At 39.1% G+C, this 24,459-nt stretch overlaps 1 protein-coding gene and 1 non-coding gene across 8 annotated transcripts in view; both read right to left on the minus strand.

Annotated features, from left to right (window-relative positions):
* The window catches only part of COLEC10 (collectin subfamily member 10), a 289,303-nt gene that overhangs the window by 59,936 nt on the left and 204,908 nt on the right, over window positions 1-24,459 (minus strand). The window lies entirely within an intron of this gene.
* Window positions 7,920-8,021, minus strand: LOC138993608 (U6 spliceosomal RNA). The gene has a single exon (XR_011468322.1). It is a non-coding gene; the product is annotated as a U6 spliceosomal RNA (small nuclear RNA).

Below are 24,459 nucleotides of genomic sequence, written 5' to 3' on the forward strand. Positions count from 1 at the left end.
ATGTGACCATTGCTTTTATGGGGTGAGTGTTAACTGGGGGTACAGAGAAAATTTCCAGGAATAATAATCTAGGTTTACATGAGCAAAAGAAAAGAAGGCTCCACCAAGGATGTTCATACAATGTATAGATGCTTCAGGTGATCAATTTAGGGTTTAGAAAAACATGGAGACTAAGGATTTATAGTACAACATGGTGACTATAGTTAATAATAGTATGTTGTATACTTAAAATTTGCCAAGAGAGTAGGATTTAAGCAATCAGGCACACACACACTCACATAAAACAACAACAAAAAACAGGTAACTATAGGAGTGATGGATGTGCTCATTAACTTGTCTGTGATAACCATATAGCCAATCATCACATTGTACAAATACATGAAATTTTATTTGTCAACTTTTTTAAGACTAAAGCTGGAGTTTTAGTGAACTTTGGAGAGAGCAGGAATGGAAACCTCCCACCACCTAGAATGCCATTTATACATCTATAATTCTTTTCAGTTAGGCTCCCTATATAGGTAAATCCTATCCCCTTGTGAATCACTAGATAGGAGAACCCACTGGAAGAGCAGAGCTAAGTATGACTTCAGCTCTAGGGCTGACCTCTCATAAAGGCATTGGAGCCGACATTTTCCAGGAGGAAATCCCTACCACCAGTGCTGAATAATTCATTAACAATGAAGAAATTGGCCCTGGCTGGCTTGGTTCAGTGAATAGAGCATCAGCCTGAGGACTGAAGGGTCCCGGGTTCGATTCCGGTTAATTGGGGTGTGTATGGGAGGCAACCAATCAATGTGTCTATCTCACATTGTTGTTTCTCTTTCTGTGTCTCCACATCTCCATTCCACTCTATCTAAAGATCAATGGAAAAATATCCTCGGGTGAAAATGAACAAAACAAAACAAAAAAAGAAGAAATTGTCTTAAATATTAACATAGAATGTCAAGTTCAAAAATAGGAAACATTTCTTTCTGGCATTTATTTATTCATACATTTATGAAATAATTAGTAAAGTGCTTCATCTGTGTCAGGCACTATTCTGGGTTCTGCTGAAATTATGATGAATAAGTTAGATATGGACCCTCCTCTCAGACAACTTACAAAATAGGATAATTAGATAATGAACAAGTTAATGTTTGACAAAAAAAATAGACTTTGCTCCTATATATGTGTTAAAAATTGTATATGTGTTAAAAACCAGCTTCTTATCTGGTTTTCGATGGGTCATTCTTTTCTTAAAATCAGCGATGACAGAAGTAATCCCTGCATTAAGGTGAGTTGAGTTTTTTGCCCCTTGGGAGCCACTCTTCACCCTTTTCAACCCTCCTCTTTGCCTTGGGAAGCTGACCAGAATGGACTCCATCAAAGGGCATGTGTTCTGGCTTCTGCTTGGCTAAGCCAATGGGAAGCCCAACAACATTGAACTCTTATGATACCTTGGCCCTCAGCTTAAGGCTACCACTCCTCTACATGACTCCTTCTGAGGTCCAATAGCTGCTCCCTCCTCTCTCCATTATGGCTTACGGATGGAGACAACAGCCACTGTTTACTGGCCTACGGTTATTGCATGATTCCATGGGTTTCCCCTACATCCACCTGAATCTTTATAAATAGTCCTTCTGTAAATGACTCTTTCTTCAGTTATCCTATTCTGCCTGTGTCTTTTGTTCCCTGTTGAGACCCTGGCTAAAACAACAACTTTGTTGTATCCCAAGTTTCTATCCTTCATTTATTTATTTTTCTACTAGAGGCCCGATGCACAAAATTCATGCGAGAGTAGGCCTTCCTTCCCCTGGCTGCTGGGACCAGCTTCCCTCTGGCACCCAGGACCTGGGCTTCCCTCACAGCCCCAGCTTCATCCAGAAGATCGTCCATAAGGACATCTGGTCTAATTAGCATATATGCTTTTATTATTATAGATTGGCTGATACCACATCCTCAACTAGGTGGTAGAGGAGGACACACAGATAGAGACAATTTAATACCTGCCTAAAATAAGCACTCTGAAATACTCTTAGCTGGAACTTAATATGTCTGTCAAAATTTAAAATTCACTTACCCCTTTTCTCAGAAATTCCATGCAAAGAATTTACCCTGTTCATTACAGCATTATTTGCAACAACAAAATACAGAAATAACTGGTTAGATACATTGTGGTACTTCCAAAAAACAGAATAATTTTCAGGTGTTAGAAGAATACAGTAGATCTGTATGTAATAATATCGAAAAGTCTCTAAGATATGTTAAATGAGAAATCAAAGTAATGAACAGTATGTTACAAATGTGTAACAAACAATATACACATTAGTGGGTCTATACATAAAATTTGTAGTTTTTTACTAACATTTGGGAAAAAATTTGAAAGGGGAACCTTTGGGAAGATATGCTAGGAAAGGGAGATTGGTATTTTACATTCTTTAATCTCTCTGCACCTATTTTTTTATTTCTAAAAACACGTGCTTAAATTAATTTTTAAAAAATGTAACAATAGAAATAAAGAAGCCATCTCAAAGCCCTATTTTGCTTAGCTTAACAGAGGAGTTCTGATTTCCACAGAGGAAATAAAATAACTGCCTAAAACAAATTTACAAGAAACAACATCAGTACATTAAATGTCACGTGTGAAACCTGAAATGGAAACATTTTACTCCACTTATTTCACATGAAAATCAATTGAAACTGACTTCAAAGGCTGAACCACCAGGGCCTGTTAGCATAACCTCTGCTTGTTGCCTCTCCTATTATTTTTGCAATGCAATTATAACTGGAAGTCCCCAAACCTTGTAATTGTCAACTAACTTTTGGAAAATTTAAATGGTTGACCAGGAATTTAAAGGGAAGGCCCCTCCTACCCTCTCTGAACTTTGTGGTGGTCTTTGGGTGCCAAATGACCTAGCTCAAGCAATCCTCAAAGATGAACCAAAGAAGAAAATAATTGTCTTTTCAGGAAGGGTTGCTCTGTGGACAGCAAAGATCTCTGAGAAGGAATCTGTATAATATTATTTCCTTTTCCCAGAATTTATTGGCATCCCTCCCAGTTTTCCACTGGAAATTAACATCCTCGTGTATACAGGTAGGTTTGATTAGCTGAGCTCAGCTGGGTCAGGCCAATTTTGTACATAGTATATTAATATTCTGTCCATGCTTCAGGCACTCATTAATCCATCACAGTTTCATATCTTTTCTCCCTGTTTCTGCTTTTCACAAATAATAACAGCCAGCCCTAGATAGCAGATATTCCAGTGTGTACACAAAATAATAGCTAATGCAACAAAAGCCATTCCAAGCTCAAATTGCCTTCTAGAAGAATTCATATCAAAGGCATTGTAATTTCTGATGAAACTTCCATGCATGCAAGCATACTGCATTAATTATTTTCCATTCTGTTTGCTTATTGATGCAGCATCTGTTGCTGTTGTTACTCATGTTTGCTGTAAGGAGGCTAAACATGCAAGGTGGAAGAAAATGATTTGTAGAAGTTTTTTTCCAAAGAACAGGGAACACTGTGATATTAATATTACTTCTGTCAACTCAGATTTCTAGCCTTTGCTATTTTAAACAATGTGATTAGTTCTCATCTATCAGACTTCAACCAGGCACTAGACTAAGTGGCTTATATATATTATTGTATTTAAACTTCACAACACCCTGTGAAATAAAGCTTTTGGTTTCCATTTTACAGATGAGAAATGGAGGTTCAGGAATATTATCTGGAACCACACAGCTAATAAACAACAGAGCTAGTGTTGTAGCTTCAATGTTTTTGTTTTTTAATCCTCACCTGAGGACATGCTTATTGATTTTAGAGAGAGGGGAATTGGGTGTGTGTGTGTGTGTGTGTGAGTGAGAGAGAGAGAGAGAGAGAGTGTCGAGAAACATCTTCCAATTGCTTCCCATACACACCCCAACTGGGGATTAAATCCAAAACTTTTCAATGTTTGGGACGACACTCCAACCAACTGAGCCATATTGGTCAGGGCATGACTTCAATGTTTGTGACTTTTCTTCTAAACCCCAGGGGTAGGACTAATATCACAGAGCTTTAAATGATCCAAGGGGCCATTTTAAAAATCTCCAATTAAGGAAATTACCCAAAGCCCCAACAACTTCTCTGTACCCAAATGAGCCAGCTATTGTGAAAGACCGACATTAGCAACTGCTGATAATATCACCCCTCCCTTTTCTGCCCCCTTCTGCAGCTTGAAAAGACCCTTTCTGTGGTTCTCATGGAAATCTTCATGTTCTCCAAGTCCCTGCTAAGAAGAGCTGTTATTCTACCATATTTGGGCAGTGAGGTAAAAGAAAGATGACAAAATTCAAGAGAACACTTCACAAAAAGTCCCTTTCTGAATTGTTTTAAAACAGACAGAGACCGAGAAGCCCTCTGTTTATGGGAGATTTTCCTTCTCCAGAGAAACTGTTCTCACTCCTTTTCCTAACAAAGAAAGGGCAACAATCCAAATAATTCCTTAAGCAGAGAATAAAAGCACAGCCAGGAAAGGGCCTTTAATAAGTGTGTGAATTATACCAGTGATAACATGAATTGGGCAATGGTCTCTCTTCCTTTCAGCGACATGCCTGTCCTCTTAGTATATAGTACAGATCAGTCACCATATTCCTCTTAATTCAGAGTCATTACCAGAATGAACACTCTATTATGCCCAGTCAAAAAATATAGAATGTCAATGCTTAGAGGGGCCATGGGGTCTCTAATTTCAACTTTTCCAATCTCTCCCTACACTCCCATCCCTCTATTTATATTTTTACAGCTGAAAAAGGGTGACAGGACTGTTGCCCTGCCAATAAATAGCTAAAGTGGGGCTCTAAACCAGGTTCCTGAATTCCCAATCCTCTGCTCTTTCCACAACAAAGGGAAGACTTTACTTTGAATCCTGGGCAACTTCTTAATAGTGAATGATAAAACTCTCTAAGCCTCACAGTTCCGCATCTGTAAAGTGGAAAGAATAATGGCATTTGCCTCATAGGTTTGTTGTAAGGCTTAAATGAAATGATGTCTGTGAAGAGCTTAACACAATGTTTGACACATAGTAAGTGTCAATTTAATATTGATTATCATTATTAATTCAATGCTTTACAAATCAAAGTCTTTTTTTTTATTAAATCTTTATTGTTCAGATTACATTTGTTCCTCTTTTTTTTCCCACCCCATAACTCCCCTCCTCCCAGTTCCTGCCCCACCCTCCGCCCTCACTCCCCACCCACTGTCCTCATCCATGGGTGCACGATTTTTGTCCAGTCTCTTCCCGCATCTCCCATTCCCCTTCCCCTCCCGCCCCCAAGAATAGTCAGTCCATTCCCTTTCTATGTCCCTGATTCATTATAATCACCAGTTCATTCTGTACATCAGATTATTTATTCACTTGATTCTTAGATTCACTTGTTGATAGATGCATATTTGTTGTTCATAATTTGTATCTTTACCTTTTTCTTCTTCCTCTTCTTAAAGGATACCTTTTAGCATTTCGTATAATACTGGTTTAGTGGTGATGTACTCCTTTAGCTTTTCCTTATCTGTGAAGCTCTTTATCTGACCTTCAATTCTGAATGATAGCTTTGCTGGATAGAGTAATCTTGGTTGTAGGTTCTTGGTATTCAGCACTTTGAATATTTCTTGCCATTCCCTTCTGGCCTGCAAAGTTTCTGTTGAGAAATCAGCTGACAGTCGTATGGGTATTCCCTTGTAGGTAATTGAGTCTCTTTCTCTTGCTGCTTTTAAGATTCTCTCTTTGTCTTTTGCTCTTGGCATTCTAATTATGATGTGTCTTGGTGTGGTCCTCTTTGGATTCCTTTTGTTTGGGGTTCTCTGCGATTCTTGGACCTGTAAGTCCATTTCTTTCACCAGGTGGGGGAAGTTTTCTGCCATTATTTCTTCAAATAGGTTTTCAATATCTTGCTGTCTCTCATCTTCTGGCACCCCTATAATTCTGATATTAGTGCGCTTGAAGCTGTCCCAGAGGCTCCTTACACTATCTTCATATTTTTGGATTCTTTTTTCATTTTGCTTTTCCGGTTGGGTGTTTTTTGCTTCTTCGCATTTCAAATCTTTGGCTTGATTCTTGCGCTCCTCTGGTCTGCTATTGGGTATAATATTCTTTATTTCAGTCCGTGTATGCTTAATTTCTAGTTGGTTCTTTATCATAGCATCGAGGGTCTCATTAGTTTTCGTGAGGCTCTCCTCAAGTTTATTGCAAGCCCTCAAAGTTGCATTTTTTAGCTCTATATCCTTCATTTCTGTCATGTTTTTTTGTCTCCGAATTTTTTATGCTTTCTTGGTGCACCCCCTTGTGGTCTTTGTGCGCAGTCTTGTTCTAGTTAAGCCTTGATTGTTGTAGTTAATACTAGAGGGATTTGACCACCAGGCCGACTGGCTGTGAGAATCAGCTGTGTCTGCCCAGGAAAACTTCTGTCCTCTGCGGAGGTGCTAATCTAGCCTTTGCCTGAGGCGATCCGGCAAATGGCTCTGTGCAGGGCTTGGGCGGGGCGGGATCAACAGGGCGGGCGGGGGGAGCAGTTATGGCTGCTCTAAGTCCTGTTCCCAGAGGCTCTGCTTCTCAGAACCCCGGCAACCGCTGCAAACCTCAGAGAGAAAGCTGCCCTCATGTTCCAACTGATGCTAGACAATCCCGCTCCTCCTGTTTGAGTCTGAGTCCCTAGAGACTCGTCCGGATCTGGAGCTCAGAGTCTGAGACTCCCTCCTGATTGAAAACGACAACTGCGCCCTCAGCCACCAGCCCGCTTTGCGCGCGCACCTCCGCACCTTTAAATTTTCCACACTGCGCCTCCTCTGAGCCTTGGTATGCTGTTGTCTTTCCATCTAGTTGAAGAGTCTCTCCTCAGCCAGCCTTCCTGTGGTTCTGGGTGATGTCGGTTCCGTCTTTTAGTTGTATTTTTGAAGTGGTTGTTTGCAGCAGCAGTCTCCAGTGTTTACCTATGCTGCCATCTTGGTGGTATCCCCAACAAATCAAAGTCTTATTCTCTAAGATGTGACCTATCTGGGCTTTAAAAATTACATTTACCCTCTCTGAATGAGCAATTTCTATTGCAAGTTGAATTAAGGTCGAGATAGATAATAGAAATTTATCCATAATTATTCCTCCTATTATTACCCTTCTTCTGAACTAACTTTTAACATAACCAGAAGAAAGAATTCTGGATAACCAGGATAAGTGTTTGTAGTAACACATAGGGGAATGGGAAGGCACTCTGGTAATGGTCTTGCCCTTCACTCACCTGACCATCACCTTCAGCTCCATGCCCCTTGGCAGTTATCAGCACCACTGTTCACCAACAGGTTTACTTAGGTCAGAAATATGGTGATCTTCTTTGACTTATACTTTTCTGCTTTTTCATCCAACACTTCAAGTTAATTGGTGACTTAGTCCTGTAAGTTTTATCACTGAAGTCTGTGTCTAATTCAAGCTCTCTCTCCATTTCCAACCCGGCATAAATGTGGACCCTCATTATTTATCATTTTAATTATATAAGAATCTCCTATTGCCTGCCTGTAGTCATTTTCCACACTGCAGACAGGGGGATATTTCTAAAATAAAAAATAATATTGTGTTGCTGCTTTGTCAAAAATTATTCAGGGGCCCTAACTATCCACAGAATAATGTCTAAACTCCTCAGCAAGACATACAAGACAAAAAGCCCTCTCCAGCCTGAACTCTCACCAACATGCAACTCAAATTGTATGTTCCAGACATAAACAGCAATACTTACAGTTACCCAAACATACTAAGATTTATGGCCTTTATTCTTTCTAACTAAAATGCTCTTCTCTTGACACTATTTTTATTGGATGATTAACTTCCATTTGTCCTTCAAGACTCAGCTCTGGTTCTTCCTCCCTGAGAGCACCCTATTCTCACTTCCTTTGTCTCATTATGGTGAATTTTACATATTTCTATTATTGTACTATTTTGGGAATTTTCTTAGGGGCCATGCTAATCTTCTCTGTATCATTCCAATTTTAGTATATATGCTGCCAAAGAGAGCACTTAGAATTTTTTTACTAGTTTCTTTCCTCCACGAATGGGAACTTTCTTGGCTAGAAGTCTGGTGTTTCCTTCTTATTTGGTAGCCTTATATCTAGCCTAATACCTGTCAGAGAGTATGTACTCAAAATATTTTTTTAATGAGAACCTTCCATATGCTGGTGACTAATAATCATTTGTTGTCACATGGTATTTCATTGGGTCTGCATATTTCAGAGATGAAACTTTGGAGGAAGTTCCATGTGCCCTTGGTTGTGGAGTGGCTTCTTACAACCCAAAACAGGGTGTGTACAACCACAATTCCAAGACCTCTAATCTGGTCTGGAATATGATGCAAGTGGCACCACCCTACATCTTTCCTTCCAAAGAATACACTGAACCTTTGGATATGGTTTCCATCTGGGATGATTACAGCCTAAAATGATGTGATGTTATCTCACAATTCCCATCCCTCCACCCCAGAGTTATCAATGGAATTTTGAAATCTTCATAGAAAATAGGATGAATAATTATAAATACTTTTCCACATAATAACTCAGAATTATAGGTCAGGGACAGGGTAGTAATTGCCTTTAATATGAAATGTATTTAGTCCCATATTTCATAGCTTTATGAAAATTATTGATGGATAAGACCCTATTGTCTCAAAAATTTTCATAACAACTATGTAACAGTAAGTGCTGTTTATATACCAAGTGTTATTCTAAGCTCATTACATGTATTGACTCACTTAATCCTCCCAACAACCACAGTGAGGTGACCACTATTATCACCCCTGTCTTAGTGATGGAAATTAATGCACAGAGCCAGTAAGTAATCATATGGTTAGTTAATAGAAGGATTCAAAATCCAGAACAGATCACTGCAAAGTATTGACACACTTTTATATTGTGGACTGTATTTTTTAAATTCAGAAACATTTAAGTTACCTTGAAAATATTAAATTATTAGTGATATGTTAAAAATTTGGAAATACTTATACTTCAAAATATATTTTTATTGCAGTAAAATCATTGTACCCAATACTACATATTTGCTACTCGTAAAAGTCTTGTTAAAAATGATGATCACAGTTAAGTATTTCCACAATATCCAACCATGTAGCTTTACCCTTTCATGCTTTCATAATCCATTGGCTGCACTGGTGATGAGGAGGTCGATATGTGGCTCCAAACTACCAATCATCTGAATAGGATTTGGACCCTACACAGGAAGAAGCTAAAGGATGTATTCCTACCCCATTCCTATTTCTGCAAACTATATTAGTATAGATAGCTGAGGAGGAAACTTTAAAATTTCTTTAGACATAATAATAGTAGGCTTTCTGGTCAACCTCTATTGCTAGCTATGAAGTTATATAGATTTGTTTAGAGTTTAAGGAGACATAAAGATTTTCCATTAATCAGTGAGGGCATGGAGAATGCTTAACTACAGCAGTAGAAACACAATTAGCCTTATATTCATTCTTTATCTTGGCTTCAGGTCCCTTAGGAAGAACTATTTTTCTTCTTCAATAAGATTCAAAGGTCCTTGGAACTAGGGAACATGTCCCCGATTTATTTTCTATTGCCCTGGGGACATGGTATAATCCAAAGCACTCAGGTCATATTTAGAGAGTGGGAGTTGGGTGAGATATGAACTTTGTGAGTAAAAACTTCTCCATCTAAAAGTGAGAGTGGTAGACAAGATGACTTCTAAATGTTCCTTTAAAAGTAAGTTGCTTTTCTTGTGCAATCACATAGACCTTGTTACCATTATACCTATGGTGCCTTCCCCGTATTATCATAGTACCACAATAGTCAACCTTGAAACACAAATGGTGAATGGAGACTCAGATTCAGAGTTTGAGGATCTGATTGTCCAGATTGCTGGTGGCTTCCCAGACAATCTTTCTGGCTTCAGTTTTGGCCTTTTGAATCCAAATTTTATATAGAAGTCATAGTGGTCTTTGCAAAATGGAAATCAGATTTGTTACTCCCCTGTTTAAATCCACATGATGCCCTTGTATAAAGTCTAAGTTTAATATGCATTACAAAGCTCTTCAGGAACTCTGTGCCCTGAACCCTGTGCTATTCTCTCCTCTAGTTTGAGTTCCTCCAGATTAGTTAAATGCTATCTCTGTTACATGGTACCATAGCATTCCACCCATCCCCTGTGAGAGGTCTGAGCACACTGACTATCATCACTTTCTGCCATAATAGTCATCCCCCACTACTCAAGCTGCAGGCTTCATTAGGGCAGGAACCATATTTGCCTTTGTTCATCTTTCAAGTGCTTGCACCTAGAACGGTTAACGTTTAGAAGGTGCTCAACAAATAATTGTTGAATGAATGAATGAAAAAATATCATACTATCATTAATTAGTCATTATGATTTTTACTTCTGTCAGCAAGGAAAAATAATGTTTATCTACCTGAGATGACATGACCACATGAGTTAACCTTTGAAATGGCTTTCACAGTCTCCAAAAAAAAAAAGATTATGAAGCATTTTATTTTAGAATAGAGATAATAACTCTTCAAGTGTCACACACTTGACATTTCACTTTTTCAAAAAGGCTATCCTGTGCAAATTCAATATGATATATGATATGTATCAAACCTTTCCTTAGCCATTTACCCAGCAAGTATTCATTGCCTATGCCAGACACTCTCCCAGATGTCAAGGAAACCCAGATGTCTAAGACAAGGCTCTTTCTCTTGAGGAGCTCATACCAAATGGAGGAGACAGGCAGATAAACACAATAGTACTCATATGCACTAAATACTCAGTACATGCTGTGTGCACTTTGTATACATTTTCTCAGTTAATCCTAACATGGACCTTCCAGTGTAAGCTGAAAGAAATCAAGAATGCAATTTGTCCAAGTCCACCCCACTAATAGGAGTCTCACCATATCACATTATGATATTTTATGTTAGGTGCTTTAATCCAGACAGAGACAGAAGAGACAAGATAACAGGGTGGAGAGAGAGAACATATTTTCCATGGGCAGAGAGAGAAAAAGGTCTGTGCGCATTTGTGCACTCATATATATGAGTTGGGGAAAGTTTCGTGGAAGAGAAGCTATTTTACCTGTGGAGAGAAATTAAACTCACAAAACAATTGAGCCATGCAAGAGCCTGATAAGATGAGCTAAACATTATTAGCTGTTGCTAGAGAATTTGCTAAATAGAAAAAAGTAGCAAGAGATGAACTGGTTATCTTTCTGCTACTATGTCTTATTGGCAATGAGATTTTAAGAAGGAAAATGAAGGATTTGAATCTGTATAGAAGATCATTAGCTATTTACAAAGGATTGTCTGGAGGGGAGGAAGATAGGAAGCAAAACATATGAGACAACAGTAAATAAGAATTTGAAGTAGGGAAATATTGTTAGGACTGCGGAAGAGGTCACTAATAAGAAAGATATTTTTAAAAAGCATTCATAGAATTTATGAGTTGAATGTGGGCCTAAGTCTAGGATGAGTTTAAGGTTATAGTTTGGCAATCTGTTGAATTTAGCCCTGGAATGCGGGCTTATTTCTGCTGCTGACTTGAGTGGTTATGAAGTAAAACAATAACACTATGTGCCAGATATCATTTTAAGCAATCACAACAAACACATGTGATATATACTGTCATTTTTCCTATTTTATAGCTGTGTAAAGTGAGGCACAGACCAATTAAATAATTTTTAATAGAGCTATGGCAATGAAAATTGTGCAGCTCTGCCCAGACTCCCTTTAGGGCCAGGACATATTCCACTAATGGCTGGCAGTACTGTTAACAGCCCTCGGCTCTCAGTCACATTAAGGGAAGAGAGCCACATTGCCAAAACAGCATTTGATTCCAGATCTACTGGTTGTCATGGCCATGATTTTGAACACTTTTCTATATAGCTTTGCAAAAGCAAAGACCCTAGGGCCGTGGTCCGCAAACTGTGGCTCGAGAGCCACATGCGGCTCTTTGGCCCCTTGAGTGTGGCTCTTCCTAAGCCTTAGGAGTACCCTAATTAAGTTAATAACAATGTACCTACCTATATAGTTTAAGTTTTAAAAATTTGGCTCTCAAAAGAAATTTCAGTCGTTGTACTGTTGATGTTTGGCTCTGTTGACTAATGAGTTTGCTGACCACTGCCCTAGGTCAATGCCCAGTACTGCAAAAATGATTCATACGTAGACACATCATGACTTCTACATTTTGTAATAGTTCAGGATACAGATAAGTCATTTAATAACAATATACTTGAAATGAGAAGAGAACTGAGACTATATTGAACCAGGTACCATCAAAATCAAGGGAAGAAAACATTTCAAGAAGTAGGAACTAGTCAATCACATTAAACACTGAGAGAAAATGAAAAGACCTAAGGACTGAAAAATGTCCAATGGCTTTGACCATGGGAAAGTTGGAGCAAAATAAGAGAGTTCGATTGATGTGACACAATGTATGCATCAACGATACTGCTGTGTCACAGAAAGAATGGGGATGCAAAGATGAGGAGTGCTTGTAAACTAGGATGTCAAGGTGCTTGGCTTGCAAGAGAGCCAGGATGGAGTCTTGATGTATTTTAACATCGCCTATGAGTCAAGGTTGAGCTGGGTCCATGTATTCTGCACACACACAGAGAACCTAGAGTAATATGGCTTGCAATAAATCTTAAGCAAACATCTGAGCCTCTGTAAACAGTTCTTCACCTCCCATCTTCTCCTTTCTCAAGAACTGGAGGTTCCCAAAAGTGAATTCCCAAGTCCCCCGCTGTGATGTGGTTAAGCTTCGTGCTTAGTCATTCTGTGCCTGGTGTCCGCACTGCCCATTTTTTTGGAAGCCAGAGTTCCCCCTAACGTCTTGCCCTGCCATTACGCTATGAACACCAGGAACTGTTTCAGGTAAGAAGTCTCCGACCCAAGGCCACAGGGTGGGTGGCCCAGGGGAATTAACCGCAGAAAGTGTTTCCCACGAACCCACAGAGCACAGGGCCCATGTCTGAAATGCTGGTGTTTTTCTGTGTTTGTTTCTTCTCCACAGAATACAGTACCGAGCATTATGTAATAGAGGCAACAGCGGCAAAGACTTTAAAAAATAATCTCTGTGGTAAATTTGAAAGCAAATGTGGAAGACTGGAACATTTCTGATTTTCCACTCAGTGGATTGAATTGCCAGATACTTCAGGATCACTTTCTCTCCGTTTAGCTTTGAAGAGCAAAGATCAAATGCGTGACCTCGCAGTCAATTTCAGAACTCTGGAGGAAATAGACTCTGTAGATTTCAGCTGGAGACCTTGCTCTGAGAAATGATACTATGCAGACACGTGTTACTGCGATTGTATGTGTATCTTATAAAAAGTACGATCTTTCTGTGATGATAATCCATGGAAATTCCCAGCTCACTGTAATTTCACTGGGTTGAAAGATTACATGTCTATGGTCTCATGCAGACCTCTTGTGGTTTAAAAAAGTGAGGGTGTGAGAACTCTTAATTTTGATAAATCATACATCTGCCAGTTTCTCTCTTGAATCATTGTAGTAGGTATAAGTTTTACTCCACAAAACCTGGAAGCAAGGAACTTCATATTGTTCTCTTTCAGTAAATCAGATGACCCATTCTGGGCTTCTGTTTCTGGAAAAAGTGAGAAAATATAACCAGGTGTCAATATGACACCTCCTTGGTGTTATGCAGGCATAGTAGAGGTCTCATGCCATCTAGAGCATTTAACAAGGGCCTCAGCCCACCAATCCTAAAGGCAGGTGGCTGCAGGTCATTAGAGAAGTGTGTGTGTGTGTGTGTGTGTGTGTGTGTCCATGCGTATGTGTGTGGGGGAGTGATACTACTAGTATCCAGCATCCCAAGGTGCTCCAACCAGCCATTCCCATCTGAGGTGACACACTTTTCCTGGCCCTACAAGGAATCCCACCATTAGAGAAAACTAGTAAAATGTTATCTGCCCCAATCTCTGAGAAGCTCTAAAAACAATTAAATGTTTTTTCCTAGTGTGTTCCACTTCCACCTTTCCCAACCCTTGCAACCTTTAGTCATAAAAGGTGAGACCAACTATTGCAAAGAACCTCCTGGGGATGGGTGGAAAATAACTTGTGGTACCATTTGATTTTGTCCTCTGTCAACAGCTAATACTGCTACACGCCCCCCCCCCCCCCCCCACCACCACCACCACCCAATCGGAAGAATTGGAAACACCAAGTTCAAATCACTGTCTTGGAATGAGAAACCATGAGAACAAAACAAATTTAATATCCACACTGTACTGGATAATCTTCACCTCCTAGTCTTCTTCACATTAGCATGAGACTTTCCAGAAAGCATACACATTCATGTGAGGTTTGGACATGCAGTGCCTGGCTCTGGACACAAGCAGCTGGAATAGAAGACTGTCACGCACTGTCTCAAACAAAAATCCTGCTTCTGCCTATTAAAAAGCTATTCATCTCATTTCAAATGATGGTACATAATTGCAGTTTCACAGGATGTGTTGACATCAAATACGTTGATTAAAAGCCACATACGTCATGGGATGCTGCTTTTGCTGAAAGATTTAATGATTGCCATATAAATTCTAACAGAAACAACGCCATTGTTCTATTTCATGAAATGTTAGCCACTCTTTCAACATCACTGAAATTTAAAACCAGAATATTTTCCAATTTTCATAGAAAGCACAAAGGGAGAACTAAGCTGACTAGTTAATGTGTTTAGAAACTGGAGGTTTAAAACAAGTCTTTGGGACATCTACAGCCTCAGCTTTAGTTCTGTTCATTAAATTCTATTGCCCCATTTTTCTTCCTGTGCCCCCTCCCCTCTCTTTTTCCATTTAAAAAGCATTCTACGCCAAGCTCTCTGCTTCTCTCTAAAGTTTTTTTGTGGAAATACCACTGTCAAAAATATCTGGCTAGGAATAGCATCCATTTATTCATTCTACAATGAGATACACAAATGAAACAGATTGACACAGATCCTTGCATTTTGGGAATATATATTGGGGGAAATGGATAGACGAAGGTAGGCAATAAATAATACACATAATAAATAAGTAAATGATTACACCACGGGGTGATAAGTGCTACAGAAAAAATGCAGCAGGGTAAGCAATATTAGGGAGAAGAGAGTAGGTGGGCAGCTTACAGTTTTCTATAAGGTGTTCGGGTGGGTTTTATTGAGATGGTGATATTTAGGCAAAGGCTTGAGGCAGGTGCATGTACAAACCGTGTGGGTGTCTGGGGAGGAGCTGGATTACTGAAGCTGCCCCCAGCAGAGCACATGGCCAGGGCAGAGCCCCTCAGGAGGGGATGCCTGGTAAGAGGAAGGTGAAGGCATCCAGAGTGTGAGATGGACAACTGAAGGTGGGTGATGTCAGTAAACAGAAGTGGGGTATGGGGGCCCTCCTGGACATTTTCAGGATCGTGGCCTTTACTCAGAGTGAGAAGGAAGCTATCAGAGGCTTTTTAATAGGAGAAGATAGGATTCTTTCACATTTTAAAGTGATTATTACTCTAACTGCTGAGTTGAGAATAGACTGGGGAGGCAGCCACAGTGGAGAGGATGTGTTAGGAGGGTGTAGAAGAGGAGGCGGTGGGAAGTTTTCTCTGAGCCACTTTCTAGTTAATTAATTAATAATAGTTTTTGAGAGAGAGGAGGATGGGAGAGAGAGACATCAATTTGTTGTTCCACTTATTTATGTATTCATTGGTTGATTCTTGTATGTGCCCTGACCAGGGACTGAACCTACAACCGTAGTGTATCGGGATGATCCTCTCTAACCAACAGAGCTACCTGGCCAGGGCACTTGGTCACTTTCTTGATCTATTTTGAAAGAAGAGCCAACAAGATTTCTTGTGAGATTGGATGTGGAGTATGAAAAAAATGGCTGGCCTTTCCCAATTTTCTATGCTGCCTAAATGATGAATTCTATCTTTCCCACTTTGAGCATTTCTTCTGCTTAGAATTGAAATCCTTTTTATGTAATGCTAACATTTCACCTATATTTTTGTATCTTTGCTATTTCATCCATCCCAGACTTAACAATCAAAAAAAGGTTTACAATAGGGGTGCTCCCCTCTAAAAGGGGGTGTTTATAGTCTCTTTGGTTTTCATTTGGTCTCCTTTAAAAAAACACACAACTGGCCAGTGTATAAACTGTCACAGAAATAATAGAACCCATATTTGGTTCACAATTTATGTAGCTGATTTAATTTGCTGTTGACAATTCCATCACAGTACTGACAGTTACAGCTTTTATTTTTCCTCTGAAACATCAAGATATTATATTTGGATGTTGCTGGGAGACAGGCGAGAGGAATCTTGGCATGTGAACAAGGTGATTGCCAGAGGGAGGAATACCAACCGTAATACGGTCTTGCCAATTTTTGTCCCAGAATCAGTTTTATGGGTAATGATGATATTACCTGCCAAGTGTATAGATTGCTCTCAGTTGACTGTGCTGTTTTACCTGTATAATCCTCACAGCAAATCTGTGAATGATGGTGGTTTTGGCTGCAACGTGCAGAGGAGCATATTGTCTCAAGGAGGTGGAATTGATTTCGCCAGGTCACATCACTGAAAAATGACAGAGCCAGGCACAAAACTGGGTTCACAACTGAATTCTCATCACTTCTCTACTATGGGATCTAGGCATGCTCCTCCTTGTTGCAAGCTGATAGATCTGGAAAGAGAAGGTGGACTGTAAATGAACTTTATTCATTTTTACAGTCTAACTAAGGATTAGTCTTTCCAGGAACAAAAGGTGGTGGTGTTCAACAGGTTTCTAGGATCTCAGTGACCTTGACCTGAGATGCAAACTCGGCCAGGATGAAATACTGCCTGTTTCATTTGCCTCCAGATGAAAGTCTTCACCTCTCCCAGCTCCAGCAGGAGTAATGCTTCCCAGCGCCTATGCTTTGATTATGGAGGACGTTCAGTCCCTGCCCCTAACTGCCTTAGAGTGTCCCTGTCTTCGCTGTAAATGCTGCTGTAGTTCATTCACAGCGAGTCAAGTTCTATGATGAATGAGAGCACCTGTTTATGAAGTCTGCAGTGCTACAAGACCCTTAAAGAACGGTTAAGTCCCGTTAGCATAAATCTGGAAATAATTGGATACATGTCTCCTTTACAGGCTAGAAGAATAAAAAGTCACCATCTGCCTTTTCACAAAATAATATGAATGAGATAGGGCCATGGATTTAAATTGAGGCAGCTTCTAAATTAGGAAAATAGAGAGCACAAAATTCACTCCATCCAAAGTATATTGATTTTGCAATTAATACGGAAGGTTTGCTCCTAAAAATTTTGCTTACTGGCTCAGAAATGAAGTATGCCAGTGGATCAAAATGGACATGAATTGCTATATTCCATATATCATCTACAATGTCAAAATGACTGAGAATGAGCAAGTCCTAGTTGTTTAAACACTCCTCAACTGAGGTAGCATTATTAGAGAAGATAAAAATTTCACAGCATGGAATTCTTGTGCATTTTTAATGATTCCAGCTTAAAGCAAACAGATGAAAAATCTATTTCTAGGAGAATTTAATTTAAATATAATAAAAAGAAGATTATTTTCTTAAGAAGGACTAGGTACTTTTTTTAAAAAATGAAATTTAATTAAGTACAATTTTAGCAAGTGATCGAAGATGCTCAGCTTTTGGCTTTAAGGACACTTTAGGATGCATATAAGAAAAAAAAAGGAAAGAACCTTCACCATTATTACACTGATATTTGTGTCCATGGTAACATTGGTTAACACAGAAATTATTTGCTAACTTAGCTACTTCTTGTATTTTCCTTATTGAATACATACCTTCAGGGTACTAGGTTTACCCACATATGAAACAAAATACTATTAAGCTTGACTCTCAATCACAACCTTAGAATTCAACACCTACTGTGTAGCAACTTATACCAGGTAAACTTTGTGTATTTCTTAGGTAAACAGAGTTACAAAACAAACCTGGAAACCATTTCCCTGGTTTTGGAAAAGTTAAAAACTTCTAAAATGTTTATTTGAATAGGAGATATTTTATTGATGTATTCCCACCCCCTAAAACAGTACCTGGTAAACAGCTGGGTCCTCCATAAATATTTATGGAGTGTTGGTTAAATAAATAGATGCTCTGTTTTTCTCACCAACATTTCAATTATTTCAGCAAATGTGAGCACTTACCCTATGCTAACCCATACGCTAGGTCCTAGAAAAATTAGAGTAAGGCAAGAGACCAGAGACGCAGTTCACAACGTTAAGTAGCTGGTGACCAGGTGGAACAGGATAAAAGGAGGAGACAAAGCAGAAGTCCAGGTTATACATGAGCACCCGGTGATCGAGGGAGAGAAAGCTACTGTCTGTCTGGGGAGATCAGACAGGCCTGCAGAGAGGACAGGATACTTGCGCTGAACTTTGTGAGAGACGTGCTGATGAATGAATGAAACCGCACAGAATCAATGATGAATCTCTTTACTTTTTTTCCCCCTTCACAAGGCAATTGTCATCACTCTTTAAGAAGGTAAATAACATCCTACTGACAGTGTAACGGGGCCGTTTTACTTTATTGGGTTTAAGTGAACAATATGTATCAAGTGCCAAGCAGCGTCTGTGCCCAGTGCTGGGCATTGATGAGTGTGTGAGACAGCAGGATCCCTGCCCTAGAGGATTTCCACTCTAGACTGTGTCATCGCAGCTGGAGCAGAGGACTCTTCACCCCTCTGTGGGCTGGAAAGAACTCCCCTTTCACAGGAAAAAACCCTAAAAAACCAGCAGCTGAGACCTGATGAGTGAGAGGAGAGACAAATGGAAAAATGGGGGGGGGGGGGGGGGATGGGAGGAGGGGAGGGCATTCCAGGAAGAGGGAAGATCGTGTGTGAAACCACCCACTCCCATAGGATCCAAAGACCAATTTCTTGGGAGTCCTTAAAATGAATGACTTCAAACGCGAATGGAAAACAGGGTTTCCTGTCACTCCTCCCCCCACCTTCTCCGGCCTCTTCCGTAGAGTGTGCACTGACAGGCAGCAGAGAACACGGCCTTCAGTTTTCCGGTATTCTCCTCCCACTCCCCCGAACTTGCAAGCCACAGGTTTCTTGGAACCGCGAATATTGTTTGAACTCCGGCTAAAACTGGCCATGTGTTTTGAGTCACATTATGCCAGCATATTTATACCAACTGTTTATGACACTTACAGGTGGACATTATGATTCATTACACATACAGCATACTAAACATAGCAGCCTGGAAAATCCTGAGCTCCAGAGAGCCACTGGGTATGGGTCAGTGTGCAGAAGGGGCAGATAAGAATCTTTTCTTAGAATTTTATAGCTTTTCACACAACATCCTTGTCTTGGTGAAAATGTTCCTGAGAGTATTTCATAAAATGGACATGGTAAGGCAAGGGTGAGAATGAGGAAGGAGAAAGGAGGGTCACAAAATATATACAACTATGACCAATTAGGGAAGATGTCCCTTTGCTGTGGGGTACGCACATGTGTTAAATAATCAGAAAATATTTGCTAGTGATGGGGTTAGAAAGTAAGTCATCTCTGTGTCAGGAGGAAGGATTCTATTCTAAGACCATTACTTTTTTCTCCACAGTAATGTTTTCATATGATTTGGACTTTATAGTTTGTGGTTCTTATTTCATATACAGGTAATTCCTTCATTGTTCTTGGTGGGTTTTTTTTTAAAAAAACAAAATCATATTAGGACCATTTGGTGACAATATACAAAAACCTAAAAATCAAGCTACAGGACATAGCTATCCTTTTGTTTTCAGAAACGATTCCCCTGTGCATAAATTAGGAACACTACCACCCAAGCCGAGGTCTGTTCTCTGTTTCAGCCAAATGTGCAAACTTTTCACAGTCTCATAAATATCAACAACTTTGAAAGTCGTTTCAATATGCAAGTATCTCAAAGGCAAACTGTCTGGTGCGGCCCCTTCCCCTTGAGGTAGTAGAAACATTCAGGAGTCAAGGAAAAAAGAACTCACTGCTGTATTCAATTAGTTGGGAAACCATCAAAGTAAATAAGGCAATACCTTTAAGAACACACACAGAAAGGAGGCAGTGAAGTAGAACAGATTAAAAGAAAAGGGAGAAGTCTGTTTTTGCTACCAAGTGACCCCAGGGGTGAAGAATAATTTCTTCTTCGGGACAATTGTAGTAAAGGTCTCCTAGCAAGATGGCTCAGCGGAAACGATTTCTTTTCATGTCTGTGGGGGAACTGATGAAGTTTGCAGGAAACACAGGCAGCTGAATTCAAAACCAAGTACAGTAGGTCACTTAAATGGAGCAACTTTAGAAATCTTTAGTCCCTCCTAGAATACTAATGGCTTTGAAAAGTCCCAGTGGTCATCAGGTAAGTCATTTACATCTTAGGAATAAGAGACAGTCCAGAGGAGAAGCTCATTAACCTTGTGTCAACTCAAGATGGCTTTCACAGAATTCTTTGACTTCTTAAACAGACAGCTCATCTTACAAAATTGTTTTTAATCATAAATTGTCCAATAACTATTAATTGAGTTCTAAGATGTGCCAAGGTTTGAGTCAGGCTGAAGGAATACCCAGATCTATGAGGTCTCTGACTTCAAGAGGGACAGTGAGAAAAATGTTACTAGATATTTATGTAGTTATAGACAGAAAATCAAAGCAGTATAAATATAGTGATGTTGGATCCTAAAGGAATAACTGTATCTGGAAGGAGAAATATATAAGACAGCAATTTCCTAAACTTAAATCTCAATAAGAAGTTCAGTGTATATGCTGTAGGTACTGCACATGTACCTGTGAAAGACAGGACTAAACCATCACTGCACTCATTCCCACAGAGCTGAGTTTCAGCCTCAGAACCTTCCTCAACACAGTTGATCACCACCAATAACAAAGAGCTGGTATGGAACCTACTGCTAATCTGGCTCTCTACAAACGTAAGGGGTTGTTATTAGTACAGTTTCGAGAACAATTACCCACCTCAACTGCCCATTGTTAAAGGCTATCAGTTGGACAAATTATTTAAAGGGCACAGGACAAGGAATCAGATTGTGCAAATTCATGCCCTAGTTCTGTGACTGTCACTAACCCTTTTACATCAAGATCTTCTTTCCTTTTTAGAAATGGGAAAATATCGCCTACCCAAGGAAATTCTGGAAGTGTTTATGTTAGTTGTAAAAGTCTTATATATATAAAAGTACTTTGAAAACTGAAGTGTTCAAACCAACATAAGATGTGAGTTATCATGATAATGTTCCTCATGGTACAGGGTGAGACAAAAGTAGGTCTACAGTTGTGAGTACATGAAACATAGAGTTTATTCTTGTATTATTATTTATTAATCATTGTATTATTTTCCATATGAACACCTGTAAACTTACTTTTGCCCCACTCTGTAATCTTGGTATTATGGTTTTAACTATTCCTTCCCTAGGATTCTAGGAATTCTCCCACAGCCTGAGCCCCCTTTGCCCTCACCTTGCAAAATCCAGGATAAGTACAGTATGTTAAAATGAAAATCAAAGGTAGCCTTAAAAGGGAAACGTAGTCTAAAAGGTTAAAATGTGAAAGGAAGAGGCTGGGGAGTTCCTGTGCAATAGTTTAGTGATTGGCCAGATTGTGAGGGTGTGAATCTGGCATCTGCCACTAGCTGTGTGACCTTGGTTGAGTTAATCTCGCTGGTCTCATTCACAAAAGAGGTTAATAACAGAACCTCATAATAGTTTCATATTCAAGTTGTAAGGCTCAAAGGAGATAATATGTAAAGTTTACAGAACAGTGCCCAAAACATAGCACACAATAAATCTGCGATGTGTTTTTAATAACTAGATAGGAATGTATGGGGTATCTGCGATGTGCCAGATCCTCAGCAGGGTGACACTGCTCCCCCCAACTCTCATCAGACACCAGCTTTACTGTTTGGATGAACACCCCAATATGCTGAAACTGAGGACAGTATGTGTTTCTTATCAAGAAAGCTTCCTTGCTGTGGGCAAAGATCAAGACTGTGTACAAAATCTGTGATCTTAAAGATGCCTTAAGGATAAAGTGCTGTGTAAGAAGATGTTAGCTTCCCTTCCTTGTTCCCTCTCTCCCTCCCTTCCTACAGTTTTCTTTAAGAGTTCATTATGCATTAGATGCTATGCTAGAAATCTCAGAATTTTACATTATGGGGAATCCCTCAGAAATATGGTAGCTTTGATACTGCCCAGAAATCCAGTGAGTCTTTAGAAGATGGCTTAAATCATTCTGTGAAAGTGTAAATTGATTCCTTGTAATAAAGCATGAAAGGTTAGATTCCTAAATTCTAGAGCAAGCATGTCAAACTCGTGGCTTGTGGCCCACAATGAATATTTTTATGGCCCAGCCAATATACCGGTATGTAGGAAACATTTTAATAAAAATTTTGTAACTTAATTTTTACAATATCCTGTTATACATAATTATTAATAACGAACTACAATGATTGCTAATGACTGATTATTATAATCGTATTGCATTCATTTGGGCACCATTTCTCTCCACTAATACTAGCAGCAAATATTTTAGCAGCTGATTGCCACATCATTAGTTTTGGACTGATTTGTTTGGTGTGTGCAACAGGAAATATTTCACTTTTGGAGAACAAGAAAAATAGGTTTATTTGCATTACACTTATTAATTTGTGCAGTTATTTGGTGTCTGGTAAGTTAATGTTCAAGAAAAAATATTATTTTTTATTAAAATGTTCTATTATTTTATGTTAATGATTACTAATTTATTTCAGCCCTTTGTATTCAGCATGTCTCTATGGAAATAAACCTGCATTTCTATGAAAATTGAAGCTTTTGTTTTTTGTGGCCCACATAAACTTAAACCTTATTTATTTGGCCCTTGTTAGCCTTTGAGTTTGACATGCTTGTTCTAGAGTTTCTAAAACAGTGGTCTCCAAATTTGTTTGAATAGTCACCTTTATCAGGAAAAAAATAAATAAAAGTTTGAAGGTTCATCTCCAATATAGTTACAAATTAATTCATAAATTTTATAGGACTACTGTAATAATAAATAACATTATTTATTAACAGCAGAACATATAAACAAATGAGATAAAGTAAACAGATACTCTAGTATTTCTTTTCTTTTTGTGTGCACGGATTGCCCCATGAACAAGTCTGGGGCTCTCACACCTCATGAAGAAGACATGCCTTTTATGGGATTTATATAATTTTGTTTGTTTGTTTATCTGTAGAAGAAAAATATATAACTATAAAAAGAAAAAAATGCTTCCTTTTTACAAGCCCATCATCTTGTGAAATAATTGAAACCTTCACTCCTGTCAAGGTAAATAAAACTTCCCTGGAAGTAAAACATGCAACAAGAATTCCTCAAAAGAATGCAATGCATTTTCTTGAGGGGCATTGTCTTTTCATGAAGAGTTGCTGAATCCACTCGCCAACCTCGACAGTAGAGGATAAAGATAAAGCTCAAAGCTCTGAAGCCAGCCTTCCTGGAGTCAGATTCTGACTCTACACTCCCTAGTTATATGTCTTTGGACATGTCACTCAGGCATTTTGTGCCTCAGTTTCTTCACCTGTAAAAGGTAGAATGATGGCATGCTTATATCATCAGGTGTTTGTAAAGATTAGATAACTCCCTGGCACACGCTAGTGTTCTAGGGTTAGTTTTTATTAATTTTAATAAAGACAGTATTAGAAAGCTAACCCTTCTTTGCTTCATTTATAAGTAAATTGTTAAACTGATTTACAACCATCAGGAGCCAAAACAGTCTTCTTGAAGTGAGATAATCCTTAATCCACAGATAAGCAGATCAAAGGTGATTTGCTCAGCTTCCCAAAAGAATGGAGCAGGAAATAAAAACCAGACACCCATTTTGCTTTGCTCCATGAATCTGTCACTACTATAGGCTTTATTCTAACTTCCCACAGAATCTGCCCTGGAGGGGAAAGGCTTTGCATCAGAGTATAGTATGAGGCAGTGGTCATGCTCTCCCTCACTCAACTGTGTCTGTGGAATTCTAACTAAATGAATCTCAAAGGTGAATTTTATGGATGAATGTTGGCAGGAGCATGTAGTGTATGTGTTTGTGTTGTCAATGAATTTGCAAACTGGATTTGCTAATTGAGGCCTTCTCTTTTGACTCTTGCTTAATTAAATAGATAAATATATGCATGCACAGATGGGTGGAAGGAAGGAAGGAAGGAAGGCCCTATAGTATTACATTTACTACATTACTAATTTTCATAGGAATCATGATTGAAGAATACTTTCCCAAGGTGATATGGGAACTATTACTCTAAGGAGAGGAATGGTATTCTGGAACTTTTCAGCCTTTCCAGTCATCTGAGTTCCCAAATTAGCTCTTTCCCACCCCTTTTCCACTAACTGCTTGCAATTAATTGGAATAGCAATCTTTCTGGGGCTGTTATTTCTCTTGCAACCTATCACCTATATCAGGGGTGGGCAACCTTTTTGT

Source organism: Myotis yumanensis, unplaced genomic scaffold (genome assembly GCF_028538775.1).
Source record: "Myotis yumanensis isolate MYYU_CA2020_CCGP unplaced genomic scaffold, mMyoYum1.0.hap1 SCAF_15, whole genome shotgun sequence".
Taxonomy (NCBI): domain Eukaryota; kingdom Metazoa; phylum Chordata; class Mammalia; order Chiroptera; family Vespertilionidae; genus Myotis; species Myotis yumanensis.